The 16,463-nt window shown below is 39.5% G+C and overlaps 1 protein-coding gene across 1 annotated transcript in view; it reads left to right on the plus strand.

Moving 5' to 3' along the window:
• rptor (regulatory associated protein of MTOR, complex 1) overlaps nt 1–16,463 on the plus strand; it is a 396,655-nt gene that overhangs the window by 19,013 nt on the left and 361,179 nt on the right. The window lies entirely within an intron of this gene.

Below are 16,463 nucleotides of genomic sequence, written 5' to 3' on the forward strand. Positions count from 1 at the left end.
AACAGGGGAACAGTTCACAGAATTTAGTGCAGTACCTTAAATCGACTGAAGTTGTGTATCCTTTTCTCTAGATAAATAAAAACTTCTGGCATAAAACTTTGTAGGACGAGCCAATTGATATTGTTAGATGTTCATGCATACTACATCTGGATATCACTAAAAAAAAAATGTATTTTGAAGCAATTCAGTTTTGAAGGTACTGTGTAAAGAGTTTATTTTCTGAAGAAAAGTATTTCTCATATATCAGTATAACTTAAATTTGAGGTAAATTGATATAGAGGCCTCTAAGTTGATTAGAACAGTTTCAGTTTGCCGATGAATGATTGCACAGTTATTTGTTTGGATGCTTTCAGAATTCTAAATTTCTATAAGAAATTGTGATTTTCTTCATCTGGCAATCCCCTTGTTTCATTTTATTGAAGGTGGTCACTAGTTGGGCACTACAAGCCTTGCAACACTATAGCCACTGCCTGTTGCTCATATTTCACAAACTTGATTGAGTGTTGTGAGGAAGTAGCTAAGAAAACTGAGGGCAGAGTGGTAGACGTTTACGTGGAATTTAGTAAAGCCCTTTGACAATGTTCCGTATGTTAGACTGATTAGTAAAGTTACTAGATCACATTGGATTCTGGGAGAGCTTGCCAATTGATTACAAAATTGACTTAATGGCAGGAGACAGAGTGGTGGAGGAGGGTTCCTTTTCAGACTGTAAGCTTGTGACAAACTGTTTTCCACAGGGATCCTTGATGGGTCAATTTTTTCTCATTTATTTAAATGGCTAAATACGAAGAGAAGGCATAGTTTGTAAGTTTGCAGATGCCACCAAAATTGGTAGTGTAGTGGACAGTGAAGAAAATTATCTAAGATTGCAGAGAGATCTTGGTCAATTGGGTCAATGAGTTGAGTGGCAGATGGATTTTAATTTGGATAAATGCGAGGCATTGCATTTTGGTAAAACAAACAATGGTAGGATTTATCCAGTTACTGGTAGGGTCTTGGGTAGTGTTGTTGAACAGAGACATCTAGGGGTTCAAGTACACAATTTTTTGAAGTTTGCGTCACATGTAGATAGAGTCGAGAATTGTGGCACTGGAAAAGCACAGCAGGTCAGGCAGCATCAGAGGAGTAGGAGAGTTGACATTTCAAGCATAAGCCCTTCATCAGGAATGCACCTCGCCCACCTCAGATTGCTGACCTGTGTTTTTCCAGTGCAACACTTCTCGACTCTGACTCTCCAGCATGCGCAGTCCTCATTTTCTCCTAGTCACATGTAGACAGGGTGGTTAAGAACGCATTTAGCATTCTTGCCTTCATTGCTTGGACCTTTGAATATAGGAGTTGGGACATCGTGTTGAGATTGTTCAGGGCATTGGGGAGGCCTCTCCTGGAGTACTGTGCGCCCTGCTAAAGGAAGAATATTATTAAGGCTGAAGGGAATTCAGAAAAGATATACTAGGATGCTGTTGGGAATGGAGGATTTGAATTGTAACAAGAGGCTGGATAGGCTGGGACTTTCTTCACTGGACCGTAGTGGGTTGAGAAGTGACCTTATAGAGGTTAATAAAACCATGAGGCGTACAGATAAGTTGAATGGCAGGTGTCTTTTCCCTAGCGTGGGGATTTCAAGACTAGGGGACATATACTTAAGGTGAGAGGAGAGAGATTTCAAAAAAGACATGAGGGACAATTTTTTTTAGTGGTTCTAGAGGAAGTGGTGGATGTTTAAAGACTTTTGGATAAGTACATGAATAATAAATGTTTGGAGGGATATGGGCCAAGTGCAGGCAGGAGGGACTATTTTTGTTTGGAATTATGGTCGGTATGGGCTGGTTCAACCAAAGAGTCTGTTTTTATGATTTTTGATGCTCTACTCTTTAAACAGGGAGTATTTTGTATAGTAGTCAAATGTAGAAAGCGTGATTGATTCCCCTTCTATCTAAGATAGATAGAAAGACTTGTATTAATATAGCATCTTTCACAATTTCAGGCCGTCCCAAAGTGCTTTTGAAGTGTGTGATTGGCACAATGTGATGATTTGGAGATGCCGGTGTTGGACTGGGGTGTACAAAGTTAAAAATCACACATCACCAGGTTATAGTCCAACAGGTTTAATTGGAAGCACTAGCTTTTGGAGCGCTGCTCCTTCATCAGGTGGTCCTTCATCACAACCACCTGATGAAGGAGCAGCGCTCTGAAAGCTGGTGCTTCCAATTAAACCTGTTGGACTATAACCTGGTGCTGTGAGATTTTAAATTTGTCACAATGTGGGAATTGCAACAGCCAGTTTGCACTCAGGTCCGCAAGCACAAGTGTGACAGTGACTACACAATGTTTTATTTGATGTTGTTTGAGGGATAATAGCAGCCAAGATACCAGAGAGAACTTGCCTGTTCTTTCAAATAGTACATGTCTAGTCTAATCTAATCTAATCTAATCTCAATCTGGAAGGAGAGATGGGGCCTTGGTTTGATGTTTCGTTTGAAACATGATGCCTCTGACTGTGCATTTTCTTAACTGGCATCTGCTGGATTTTGGGGCCCAAGATTTTGGTGTGGTTAAATCTGCAACCTTTTCACCAGGAGATGAAACAGCAACTCATTGTGTGCCATGACTGGCCTAAGTTTTGAATGCAGAGACCAACTGCAGTAACTTTGCTGCATGGCTGGCATTAAATTATTTCTCTCTCTTGGAAATAAAAGCTCATATTTTTTAGTTTGTGCCTTGGTACTGTTGCGTAAACATCTTTAGTTTTTAAAAGCCATTTTGTTTTAGTCACCTGCTTTTTATACTGTAAGTTTAATGTGAGGCAGCAACATGCAAAGTTCAGTTTCTATTCCGTACCAAGCTGTTAGGTACAGTGGCTATGGATATTGTATATGCGTGAAAACGTGCACAGAATTATTCAGTACTGGGCTGCATTGCAGATGTGTGAATTTCCTAATTAGATCTCTTGCGAAGTGCTCTGCCACAGGGAGAGAACGAGTTGGACTTGCCAGTTAAAAAGACTTTGTGATATTACATGTTGTTTTCAGCCTTTCCTTGGGATCTAATTTTTCACTTGCTAATGGCAACCATGACCTTAAGATTAATTTAGATAAGATCTTTTGTGCTAAATAACTGCAATTTGCCCATTTATGTGGAATTACCTGCCTGTGATCAAATATGTGTATATAGAAAGTACTACAGTCATAAGTATAATGAGATGTAAAGGTCATTTATTTACACCAACATGTGCTTCAATCAATATTCACTTGAACATTATGCGTTGTTGATTATTGGAGAACAAGAATTTGACTGAAGAGGGTTAATAGAGATAAACTTCCTGGATGCTCATATGTGTACCATGCCAGGAAAAACAACCAGTCAATGACATGAAACTTAAAGTTAATAGGAATTTAGAATTTTGCTTAAACTACCAGGGAAGAATCTCTTGAAATAAGTTAGGAAAAGTTGACAATGGTGAATGTTGTGATATAGCATAAGAGTTTTTATAGTTTTTCTTTTTGTGCTTAACTGTTGCAAATGACTTCTTGCTATGTGGATTGAGTAAAGCTTTTAATCTAAGGATGGAGTAACTTCACATATACAGCCAGCACACATCCATTATTGCTGCCATTTTCAAACTCAACTGGTTCTGTATCTTCATGTAACAAGATTCTTGTCCACATTGCCATCTTCCATAGGTTTGTCTGTCATAAATCTTAGCGTTTTGGACTTATTATCACATCAAACATTTGATTACTTGTCCCTCAGGATGCCTTGGAGTACTTAGAGTAAGATAGTGACAGTGGCAGCAGAGATATGAAAGCTGGGTTGAAGGAAGCGAACTCTCAATTTTTCAATATTTAGTTCCATCTTTGGAGACAGTAATTCAGACGTTTTGTTTTTACTTTTTCAAAACTCTCCTAAAACCGTATTGTCTTGATACTTTGACCCTTTCTCTCAAAACCTCTTAAGACGTGAAAAGACAAATCAAGTTCTTTTGGTCTGCACAGAAATCTTTCCTGTCTGTGCTTGGTGTATTTTCTTTCTTCTATATCCCTCCTCCCTTTCCATAAGTATTTTTGCAACTTCCTTGGCATTAGTGCAAGTATTTTACATTTTAATGAAAGATATTACTGTTTTAGATACACAACTGATGCATGCATACTTTAAGTGGTATTTATCAGTGTTCTGCAGTATAGCATGATTTGTGTTTTGTAAGGGGTTGAAATGGAACAGTTTCAAAAGGCCACGAAAGTAGTGTTGGAAATTTAAGTTATCCATATTTCATCAGTATAGCATTCCAGATTTACTTCATGACTGGCTTCTGTCCAGCAACCAGATGTAGAAATAGTGCATGTCTGTCAACAGCCAGCACTCCAATACAGCTCCAACTTTAGGGAAATGAATGTTGTGTTGTAGTCTGAATATGATATCTCAATTTATGGGCCATAAAAAAACACAGCTTTATTTGTTAGCTTGGCTAAAGCCCATTCATCTTTCAATAACTAGAGATGATCAAACATTTCTTGAGCAATTTTCAAAGTTGAACGATGATCATGCAGTATTTTTAATGGGCCGATCGGCGAAGTGGCCTTGAAGCTGAAAAATCCCTGCTTTCCCTACGTGCCTTTACTGAACAATAGAGACTAGTTGAAGTACAATTTGACTTTCTCAGGAGAATGTTGATAATTGAGATTATGCAGTTGAACAGGAGAAATGATTTGTGTGAAAACTGAAATAATTGCGGATTCTGGAAATCAGAAACAAAAACAAATTACTGGAGAAGCTCAGCAGGTCTGGCAGCATCTGTTGTTGACGGTTCAGGTCCAGTGACCCTTCCTCAGAACTAGTGTAAAGCATCAGGAATCGCAGAAGTAAGTTTGCAGGGACTGGACAAGGGGAGAAAAACCCAAGTCAAGGTAGGATGCAGTGAGTTCTGTGGGACAGGAAAAGGCAGCAACAATGGGTCTGTCTGGGCAGTCTTATTTGTAGATTTTGAGAACTAGGTAGAAGCAAGCTCTGTGGAGTTGGGAGGCGATCAGCTTGGAGGTAGTGAATAGGGGTGATCACCAGATGAAATGACGTGTGGCCTGATGTTCGATGTTGGGGTCATTATCCAGGGGGAGATAGGAGGAGGTAACTGAGTGCTGGCGTTCAGCCTCTTCAGAGTAGAGTTCAGTCCACCAGACAAAGTCCACCAATTACAAAGTCAGAATTGGATCTGAGAGCGCGGAGTGCAGTCAGTCCACAGAAGGTTGGGTTGGAATGGGTAAGGGGGGGGAGGGGGGTCAGTGAAATTGAGGCAACCAATGTCATGTTGACAGTTCTTAATGAATAGGTCAAGTGCAGGTACAAGGATGGAAGGAGAGAGAGTGTTGGAGGCAGGTGAAGGAATATGTGAAATAGGGAGAGGACTCTTGTCCAAGGAAATGCGCATGGCTGCAAAGGTGACAGAAGAAGAATTCACTGTCCTGTTGTGCCCTAAATTCAGTAAGGTGGGGATGCAGAGGAATAAAAACTGAGACCTTTGCTGAGTACAGGACATTAAGCATTGGAGAGCAGAAGATCAGGAGGGAAAGTGAATATATGGAGGTGGTGGAGTTGGGAGAGAGGTGGAGTCGGAGGGAAGGGGAGGGAGGTTCCAGAGGACCGTGGCTATCTGATTGTTGCATCTTATATGCCTTGTTGCCTGAAAGGAAAAGAAAAAGTTTCTTGTTAGCACGGTGAATGAGCTGGTGGCTGAAGTGGAACTGGGGAGCAGTGCAGCTCTGAGCCAGTGTGAGGTGGTGCTGTTGGAGAGAGATGTTGAGTGCTTATGACAACGCTAAGCACTGTGTGGGGATCTCTGGATGCAGTGAGAGCAGCTGTCTGTGGAACTTTGAACATCATGGAGACACCTGTGATCCTGGGTGGATTCAAATCACAAAGGATGAACCTTGAGTTGGAATCCATGTGGGGTGAGTCTAAGCCAGAAGCAGTCACTGAGGAATGTGATGTGGCTGTGAAAACGGATTTTAGCAAATATCTTGTCAAGCACCATGAGGAACAGTGAAACTAATGACAGTGGACAAGAAAATAGATTGGAATGGAAATCCAGTTGGAGGGAGGAGCAGAACTACTTCAATGTGGGCATCTTTGGAAGAGATGTGGCAGTGAGTTAAATACTAATGAAAACTGCAATAACTGCTGGAAAAGAGAAATTGCTGAAAAAGCTCAGCAGATCTGTCAGCATAGGTGGAGAGAAATCAGTTGACATTTCAGATCCAGTGACCCTTCCTCAGAACTTGGCCAGACCTGAGCTTTTCCAGCAATTTCTCTTTTTGGAAAAGATTTGTGTACGTGAGTGGGTTAGTGTTGAAGAATGAGTTGTGAAGAAACATATCACAAGTGGAATTAGACTTGTTTTTGTAAGATTGATAATGTTGAAGGGCTGCTTTCTGTCTTGGGGGACTGGATTAGGCTGACCCTGACCACCTTCCTTCTATGAAGTGAGGTTGAATCCACTTCACAGCAAGGGGGGGAACTGAGGGACACCTCTCTCTGGGAACAGGTCAGAGCAGTGGGTCACAGTGTTTTATCAGGAGAATTCCTGAAAGAATTCTTGTGGACACCTAAGATTCTCATTCCCCAGACACTATTTGAGAGAAATTCGATGGATGCAGAAATGATATGAAAGCACTGGAGAAGATGCAGACAGGTTTTAACAAGAATGTTAATACAATGGACAGGCTTTGTCTGCTGGAGATTTATCAGGCTGGGACTCTTGTCGAGAAAAGTGCAGACCAAACCTTTTAGAGATTTCTCTATTATAAAAGGGTTCAATACAGTAGTCGCAGATGAAATGTTTTGAGTTTTGGGAAATGTTTAGTGATAAATTAACTGAGCCACTGAGGAGAAACCTATGGGCTTGAAGTAGACAATGTGAAACTCACTGCCTTATGGAGTGCTGTGGTAAAGCACGTTGATGTATTTAAAGAAAAGCTGGATAAGTATTTGAGAAAAACATGGAAGGAGAGCCCTGTGGAGTGCAAACCCTGGTACAAACCAGTTGAGCTGAATGAGCTGTACTCTACAATCATAAGTCCATTTGAAATAGAAGACTAAATAATTTTAATTTGAACTGAAGTTATTGTTTAAGTATCAATAGCTATCTCACTGTATTGCTATAAGTAGTATTATGTGAATCTGTTTTCTTGAACATTAAATATCAAGCATGGTGTCTTTCGACAGCTTGGATAAGAAAAAACATTACAAGGATGATCCATAAAAGATGATACTGTTTTTACTGTTGTAAGAATGGAAATAGCCAACATAACTTTCTGGCGCTGCTTACCAATAGCCATGGACATGTATCGTTACTGCAGAGCTGATGGACAGGTGTTTAGTGGTAGTTGTAGAACTCAGTAATGTTGAGGACTACTATTGCAAAATAGAAACTTGTTAGTGCGAGAGGGTAAAGTGAAAGGTTGTTAATGTGCTGGTCACTATTTACTTTGAGAGAGTTGGAAGAGAATTTGGATGATGCGTTGCTTCTTTTGCTTAACCATTGCAAGGACCTTCTGAAGAAATGGTGTAGAATTATTTTTTTGACAAGTTGCCTGCTTGAGCTACGTGTAATTTAAGTGGATAAAACATCCATTTGAAGTAGAAAAAAAAATCAGGATACTTCAGATGCTGAAAGAAAAATGGTGGATGAGTCAAAGATTGAAAAGCGTGATCAAATACTTGGCTGAAGTTTTGAGGATTGTCTTGAGGGAAAATAGGGAAGTGGATACTTCGTGCTTTTGGCCACTTTTGGTTCTTTTGCTATATATGGTTTTTGTTTTCGTAATAAATTTGGCAGAATTTTTAGGTGCTCTGATTATATGCAAAAGGTTACAGAATTTCTCAACATTTCAAGATATAATGGTTCCTAGTGTCTTTTTGATGCGTTGTTGCATTTTAGTTAGAGCTGAAAATGTGTTGCTGGAAAAGCGCAGCAGGTCAGGCAGCATCCAAGGAGCAGGAGAATCGACGTTTCGGGCATGAGCCCTTCTTCAGGAATCCTGAAGAAGAGCTCATGCTCAAAACGTCGATTCTCCTGCTCCTTGGATGCTGCCTGACCTGCTGCGCATTTTCAGCTCTGATCTCCAGCATCTGCAGTCCTCACTTTCCACTTTTAGTTAGACAGGCCATGAAAACAAGAATGGGAACCTTTATATTAAAAGTTTGCAAGTGTGAATTCACAGAGATGTTGCCTCCAATGCAACCCTACATTCTGCTTCTACATATGAAATGCAAGAGCCTGGCACTTAAATTCAATTAACGATGGTAATGTGATCTAGTATTAGGTGCATACTAATAGGTTAATGAAAATACAAAAAATTAATAGCATGATAATTGTTTAGAAATTTAAATCCATACAGATGACCATACAGGATGTGACAACCATCAGTTGGGGAAGCAATGTCTTGGAATAAAAGGCAACAAATTTAATGTCAACATGTATGTGTATGAGACTCCAGAAACTTGGGATAGTAATCACCAGAAGGTGCAATGGTGAAAGCCAGGAGCCTGCATCATCAGGCATTGGCAACTAGTAGCAAAATGTAATCTGATTCTTTCTTGCTAATGTAACTGTGTACTCGTTTGAAGAGTAGCTCGTAACTCCTTTAAGTTAATGTCTGTAACTTACATTTTTATAGGTATTCTTGATTTGTCATAGAGTCATAAAGATGTACAGCATGGAAAATGACCCTTCGGTCCAACCTGTCCATGCCGACCAGATATCCCCACCCAATCTAGTCCCACCTGCCAGCACCCGGCCCATATCCCTCCAAACCCTTCCTATTCATATACCCATCCAAATGCCTCTTAAATGTTGCAATTGTACCAGCCTCCACCACTTCCTCTGGCAGCTCATTCCATACACACATACCACCCTCTGCATGAAAAAGTTGTCCGTTAGGTCTCATTTGTGTAACATAATCCCTTTTTTAAATGTCCAGGTAAGTGCGTATTCATGAATTTGAATACAACGTCAAATTAAAGAAATTATGTGCTGGAACTCTGTCTTGGTCTAGCTTCAATAACTATTGTGTCGCTCAGGGATCCCCCTTTGGCAAAGGAGTCTTGGCAGAGGAACATGGCACTCTGAGAAGATGCAAGATTTACTTTCCCCTACCCCAAAAAGCTGCCTTCTTGATTAGCTAAGCTTTCCAACAGGTAGTGCATTATTCAATAGCCAGTTCATTTTACAGAAGGTGGTCCTGACATATAGTGCACAAAACAATTTCTCTGGCTATTTGGTCAAGATTATTTTCAAGTTTCTTCAATCATATGTGAAAACTGGTTTTCTTTTGAATTCTGAGCAAGTTAATCTAGCAGAATTTTATTGCTGGAGCAGCTGTTTGTGTCAATGAAAATGAATTCTAATGAATATTTAGTGAAATCTATCAATTCACAAAATTATATTGTCTTTTTAAAAAGACAAACTGCTGTTAGTTCAAATTTACTAACTGAATTTAAATCCACAGCGTTTAAAGAGCTGTTGTGCCATCTTAATGCAATGACTTAATTTGAATGTTTGGGAAATTGGAATTTTTGAGCAGAACAACAACTCCGAATTATCAAGGCCGTTGTTTAATGAATACCAAGTCGACAATACAATTTACTTTTTCCTCCTGAATGTTACACCAATCTGACTTGTATCAACTGAACTGTATGAAAAGGCATATAATGTTTTGTGTGGACTTTTCTTGTATGGTTTCCACTGTTGCTATTACTATTAGAATCACAGAACTATACATAAAAATGGAAGGTTTTTAAATTGTGGCTCCACATTTTTATATCTGAGATACACCAATCTTTAAAAGTTTTATTATTAGAAACTTCAGAAGCAAGATCATTGGCTGCAGTGTTGAGTAGCTTAGGACATTGTTTAAAATGGTGCCAAGGTTAGGAGAGGGTAATAAAAAAAATCAGGTGACGTTTGGGATGGCCACCTTTGCTTTTAACTTGAGATGAGAAATTTAGGCACTTTATCCTGGAAGTGTGGTGCCACTGGAGATGTGATGGTGATATTCAGAATGGCAGATTTCGATGGGGTAAATTGAGAAATGAAACAATCTCTTGTGGATGGAAGATGTACATTTAAAATCAGCAAAAGAATGAGAGTGATTAGGAGAAACTTTTTTTGCAGATGGATTCTGGAGTGCATACTGCATCATCAAAAACAGTGCTGGACCAGTTAAGGAGGCAGAATATAGCAGCAGAATATAATTGTATGCCATCTTGTCAAATGATTTAAGGGCTGCATTAAAAGATGCTAGAGTGACTTTTTAGATTAGATTACTTAGAGTGGAAACAGGCCCTTCGGCCCAACAAGTCCACACCGACCCGCCGAAGCGCAACCCACCCGGACCCATTATCCTACATTTACCCCTTCACCTAACACTACGGGCAATTTAGCATGACCAATTTACCTAACCTTCACATTTTTAGACTGTGGGTGGAAACCGGAGCACCCGGAGGAAACCCATGCAGACATGGGGAGAATGTGCAAACTCCACGCAGTCAGTTGCCTGAGGCAGGAATTGAACCCTGGTCTCTGGTGCTGTGAGGCAGCAGTGCTAACCACTGTGCCACCGTGCCACCCACATACTAATGAAAGGTTTTGTTTTTCGAGTTCTGGGTCTAACATCCAGAAATGTAGAATGAAACATGATGTGTGATTTCCAGTCCATGTCTTATACCTTATCCCAAGGTGGCACTTAACAGGAAATCTCAGCTTCCTGCCCTGTCCAGGATTCTTGGAGCTCCACTTTGCAACCGGAATCCATAGGGTAGTTTTTGTTTGGTCCTTAGAGTGTTGATGTGTTGTCTTCTAGTAACATGGTGTCCATTGGAGTTCTCTAGAAACCAGAATTGGAGAAATGTTGTGCTGGAGGAAATTCGAGATGGGGAAGGTGAGGCTATGGTGTGATTTGGAAAGAAGGATGAAAAGTTTCCAATTGTAGAATTGTTTAACCTGGAACTGGTGTACGTTACCAAGCACAGGAGTGATGGATAAATTGGTGTCAGTATGAGTCGAGATGTGGCAGCCAGTTGAATGACCTCAAATTTATATAGAATAAGGGAGGGTAGCCAAGAATCTTTTGGAATAGTTAGGCCTCCAGTTTAGGGTTTAAAAAACGGCATAGATGAGTGTTTCAGGAGCAGCTATGTTGAATTAGTTTGTCTTAGTGGTGGCATGGTTAAGTGATTAGATGCTCGATGTGAGATCAAAGAAGATATAAAATTACCTGCAGTTTGGTTTGGTGTTGAACAGTAGTGAGGGACAGGCTTGGTTTCAGTATCTGGAGAATAAAGTTTGTGATAGAACCTGAAGATAGACCTAAAGTTTGTGATAGACCTCAAGCTTTGGTTTGACCAGTATTTAGTTGGAATAAATTTCTGCTCATTCAGTATGGAATAGTTGCCAAGCACTCTGATAATTTAGAGGTAATAGTTGGTGTTCGTTAGAGTTGGGGGTTGTCAGTGAACATGGAGAAGGATGTTGATAAAGGTGAATAGTTTAACTGACAATGGACCAAAATGTTTAGCTTTTTGAGAGCTGGCGTTACTTTGTGTGGTGAAATATCACCAGCAACATTATAATGTCCATTAATTTTATGTATGGTATTGATGGGTTTGATGTTAACCTTAAATAAAAAAGCATGAACAATCTAATGATAGTTAACAGGCTGTTGGAGCTTAGTAAATATAGAAATTCAACTCAATTATATGGAGAGGTAGTAAATTTGATTGGGGAGAAGGTGCTGAAGGATCAATTTATCTTGAAAGCATTGATGTATTTCATTAAACCTCTATCTAAGTACAGCTGATATGGGGTATTAACGAGTGTAATATGTATCAGACAAATATTTGTGAAATCATTCTAAATCATTTAATTATTATAACTACTCTGACTGCAATAAACTCCTTTTAGATGAAACTTTGGCAGTCGTATTTCAGTCCATAGTGTTATGAAATATTTGGACATGTTTTGCTCAATCCTTAATTCCATGTTACAACATTAAGCATGGAAGATATTGGAGATGAAATAGGCTTATTCACTTGTAGACCAATACCCAAGGCTTTACTTGTAGGCATGACGCATTTTAAGTGTTGATGCTTCTGACTGGAGAAAACAAGGGATGAGAACCAATGCGAGGTACAGAAGAAGGCAAAAGAGAAAATGGTAACAGTTGGAAGCCCCCTTGAGTGAGCAAAAAGAGGAGACCGTACCAAGCATCAATGGTGGATAGACACAAGCTGGAAAGGAAGTCGAGTAACTATAGCAGGCCTTGAGATGAGAGAGTGAATAGCATGATCAGTGTGGAGGGAAAGGTCGTCTTGCATTCAGATTCATGGCAAGCAAGGCCAGGTAGAGTCAAAGATCATCTGAAAGTGGCAGGGGAAGATGGGACAATATTATTAAAATTTCACAAAGGAAAAGGATTGAAGAGTGCCCAACCCTCAGTAAAAATAAGTATTTATGCCATAGTGACATCCATAGGGAACAGTGTGAGAGACTTTGCACAGCTAAACTTCGAACAGCTGAACTAAATGTCAGTGAAAGAATAGTCTTCACATGATTAAACTGCTCTGTGGCACAATGAGTGCCGAGTCTGTTGGTGTTTGTGAAAAATGCCACGGCATTGATTCATCAGGGAGTAAAGGAATATAGACTCAATGCCAAATCTAGTAGAAGATGAAACTGATTCTTCCAGAGGTCCTGAAAGAACATTGAATGCTCTTTATTCTTGTTTTTCATTTTCTGCTTAGCTATCATTAAAGTGAATCCTTAAAATTATAAACTTGACTAAGAAGTTAATCCAAATGTTAAATTCAGATGTTAATGGGACCACTTTTCAAAAAAGGTATGGAATAAAAATCCTCATTGGTGTTTTGGCATTTTGGTTCACGAGGTGAATATAGATATATCATTAGCATAGAAGTCAGAAGATGGTCAGAATCCTTTTCTCAGAGGTAAAATGTCTAAAACTAGGAGGCATGCATTTAAGGTGAGAGGGGGCAAGCTCAAAGATGAGAGGCAAGGTTTTTACAGTGGTAGGAATGTGGAATGCATTGCCTGGGGTGGTGGTGGAGGTGGATACGATAGGGGACATTTAGATAAACACTGAATAAGCAAGAATTGGAGGGATATGGACCAAGGGCAGGCAGAAGGGATTATTTTAGTTAGTTTTAGTGTCACGTGCGGCACAACATTGTGTGCTGCAAGGCCCGTTGCTGTGCTTTACAGTTCTATGTTCTAAGTGATACAAATATCAAAAGTACTAAGTTGAAGCAGCATAAAATGGCGGTGAAAATAAAAACAGATTCAGTATTCAGAATGGAAACTGGAATGGGAAAAGCGTATTTCTGATGTCCTGTGGTGGAGGAGTCACTCATGGTGCTTTATTACTATCTCCAAATGTTAAGCTTTCAGTACCTGACCTGTTAAGTGGTAGGATGTGAAACTTTGTTGGTTTGTCAGCTGGATTGTCTTTAAGCATAGGCTTGCATATTCTTTCCTTCCAGAACATAGGAATGGTGCCTTTTTAAAATAAAGTTTAGCTCGGCTGAGTTAAGATGTAAAGAGTGGAGAATGAACAAGACCGGGAATTCCCAAGCTAGGTATTAGGAAACACTCAGTCAATACTTAAAGGCTGCACTTAAAGAATTTAAAGCAGAGTGAAGTTCCTCAATGGAAATGTATTAATTTGCAGCTTTAAATATACAGCATTTGTGAAGACATGGCATTACTTTTATCTTTTCCTCTTTAATATATTTGAATTCTGAGTTGCTTCAGAGACCATGGCAGACGTGTGCTTTGTTCTTCCATATACTTTTGCAGCTACAATGCATTTCTTGATAACATTGGCTACATTTCTGCCACTTATATTACAAGTGACATTTAAAATGTGTAATGGTGTTATTTGAGAACTACTATCATTTGATATTCCACTGTGAATGGATTTACTTAGTAGCAACCCTGTGGCACCTGGAAGAAAGAGCCAAAGTCTTGGTGGAGGCTTGGTTAAGTAGTGTGTGTTAAATTGCTTGAAACACTGTTGAAACCATTGGATTGTTTTAAGTAAGATTAACTGTTTTTTTTAGTTTAGTATACTGCAAAAAGAAAGACATGCTGTTCACATTTTGGGATGAGTGGTTTCTTAATGACTCCAGTTGATTTATGTTTGCACAAACAGAAAACAATGTTTTGTTCTGAAGTGTGTTTGTAATTCTTCATGGCTTGTGGCTTCCTGTGTGGATTTGAGAACAAATGTGTTGACCTCCTTGGTCTTCCTTCTCTTGGTGCAAGTCTGGATCAATACATAAGGCTTTGTAGATTACAGGCAGGCTGAGAGACTGCAGTTCTGTTAAAAACTGCAAAACAGAAAGTGAGAAGGTTTTGATAACTATCATCTCTAGATTCTGATGTATGTGTTTCCAGCATTTTGTGGTTAAGATTTGAAACATTTTAAAATTTTTGAGATTTTGGAACAAACTGATTTGAGTGCCATGCTTGGAACTTGACTATGGAGCATATTTGGTTGTTGGATTTGTTATTGTTTAGGGGGTTCTGCCTCTGCTTTTTGTGATGCTTAAACATCTGGCCCAGTGTATCCTTTTAAGTAATGTTGGGCAATTTCAGGTAGAGTAGCAGCAAAGTCTCTGCATATGCTTTCAGTTTCCTTTGGTGTGAAGTTTTAAAAAAAAACAGTCCTGTTCCTGATAGCCTGACATCCACTTCTCAATTTGAAGCATGCAGGAATGAGTAAGGCTATTCATCATTCCTCCTAACATTGCACAAAAAGAAAATTCAAAAGCTGCTGACACCTGTGATCAGGGCTGCTTCATGAAAAATGACCACTGGTGACAGTGGTACCAGTGAACTCCAGACATCTCTAAAATTATAGTGCAGCGTTAGTTGTCATCTTCTGGAGAATAGTGATGTAGAGAATTTAATCTCTATCCTTTTGTTATGTACCAGACCAAACCCCCTCAAAATATATTAAGATAATCTAGGCCCTAACTTTTTCTTATTTTAAAGGTAAGTGTAAGGTACTGTGTTTGAGATACAATTAGTTTGGTCAAATGACCAGATTTGAAGCAAAACAGACTCTATTCATCCACACTAGTTAAAATACAACAAAAGAATAAAGAAAAGAATTGGCTTAGCAGTAACTATTGCAAAACTCAACAGAATAATCGATTAGCTAGCTACTAAGCAGTAATAGTTCCAATATAGTAACATTCCAAAAACATACCCTTGGCAAAAGGCAAATTCAGAAACAGATTATCTCTCATGAAACTTCAGCTCAGGAGGAAAAATGTAAAGAGAACTCTGAACGAGTGTATCAGGGAGAACTGTACTATAGCAGCAGACTCAGCAACAACCGTTACTAGTGAAAACCAAAGAAACTAAAAATCCTGGTTCTGTGAGCGCTTGATCACACCCATTTAGGCTTCTTCTATTGTTCAAACTTAAAAACAAACCCCCAAGGTGCCTCAAACTATTCACACTAGTGGTTCTGTGGAGACTACTTGGCACCAATCTCTTAAAACCATTGCATCATCACACTTCCCTCTCCTAATTGTGCCCCTTGGAAGAAATTACACTGCCCTTGGCCGTGAGTATTAGGATGGTATTAGGAGGAAGGCATAGAGTGCTATCCCTTAAATTAGGACTACTGCTTATTTGTAGCTATGTAAAATAACCAAAGTTTGTAGATGAGACAAAGTTCACAAGTACAGTTAGGAGAAAGTGCGGACTGCAGATGCTGCAGAGTCAGAATCGAAAAGCGTGATGCTGAAAAAATCACAACAGGTCAGGCAGAATCTGAGGAGCAAGAAAATGACCATTTCAGACATAATTCTGGGTTAGTGGTGCTGGAAGAGCACAGCAGTTCAGGCAGCATCCAAGGAGCAGCGAAATCGACGTTTCAGGCAAAAGCCTTTATTCCTGATGAAGGGCTTTTGCCCGAAACGTCGATTTCGCTGCTCCTTGGATGCTGCCTGAACTGCTGAGCTCTTCCAGCACAACTAACCCAGAATCTGGTTTCCAGCATCTGCAGTCATTGTTTTCACCTCCTTTCAGACATAATCCTGAATGAAGGCCTTCTACCATTATGACCACTTGATGCCAAATGCACAGCCAGGAATCTGATTATGTTCCAATATTTTATCATTACTTTTAAATAGCAAAAGCTGAGGTAAACATTGGTTGTTCTGTTTGTAATCTACAACTGTTTTCTGTGATGGATTCCAAGTAAGAATGCAGGAAAATGTGGCAGGTATTCTGAATAGAAGTACTGATGCAATTGATGACCATTTGCAATCTATGTGGCCAATCTCACCATAGCAGGAATAACTGTACCACATTGCAGCTGTTAATAGTCTTGGTATATGTTGATTATGAGCAAAAAAAAGAGAAAATAAAAGCCCAAAAT

This window comes from Chiloscyllium plagiosum, chromosome 24 (assembly GCF_004010195.1).
Source record: "Chiloscyllium plagiosum isolate BGI_BamShark_2017 chromosome 24, ASM401019v2, whole genome shotgun sequence".
Classification (NCBI taxonomy): Eukaryota; Metazoa; Chordata; class Chondrichthyes; order Orectolobiformes; family Hemiscylliidae; genus Chiloscyllium; species Chiloscyllium plagiosum.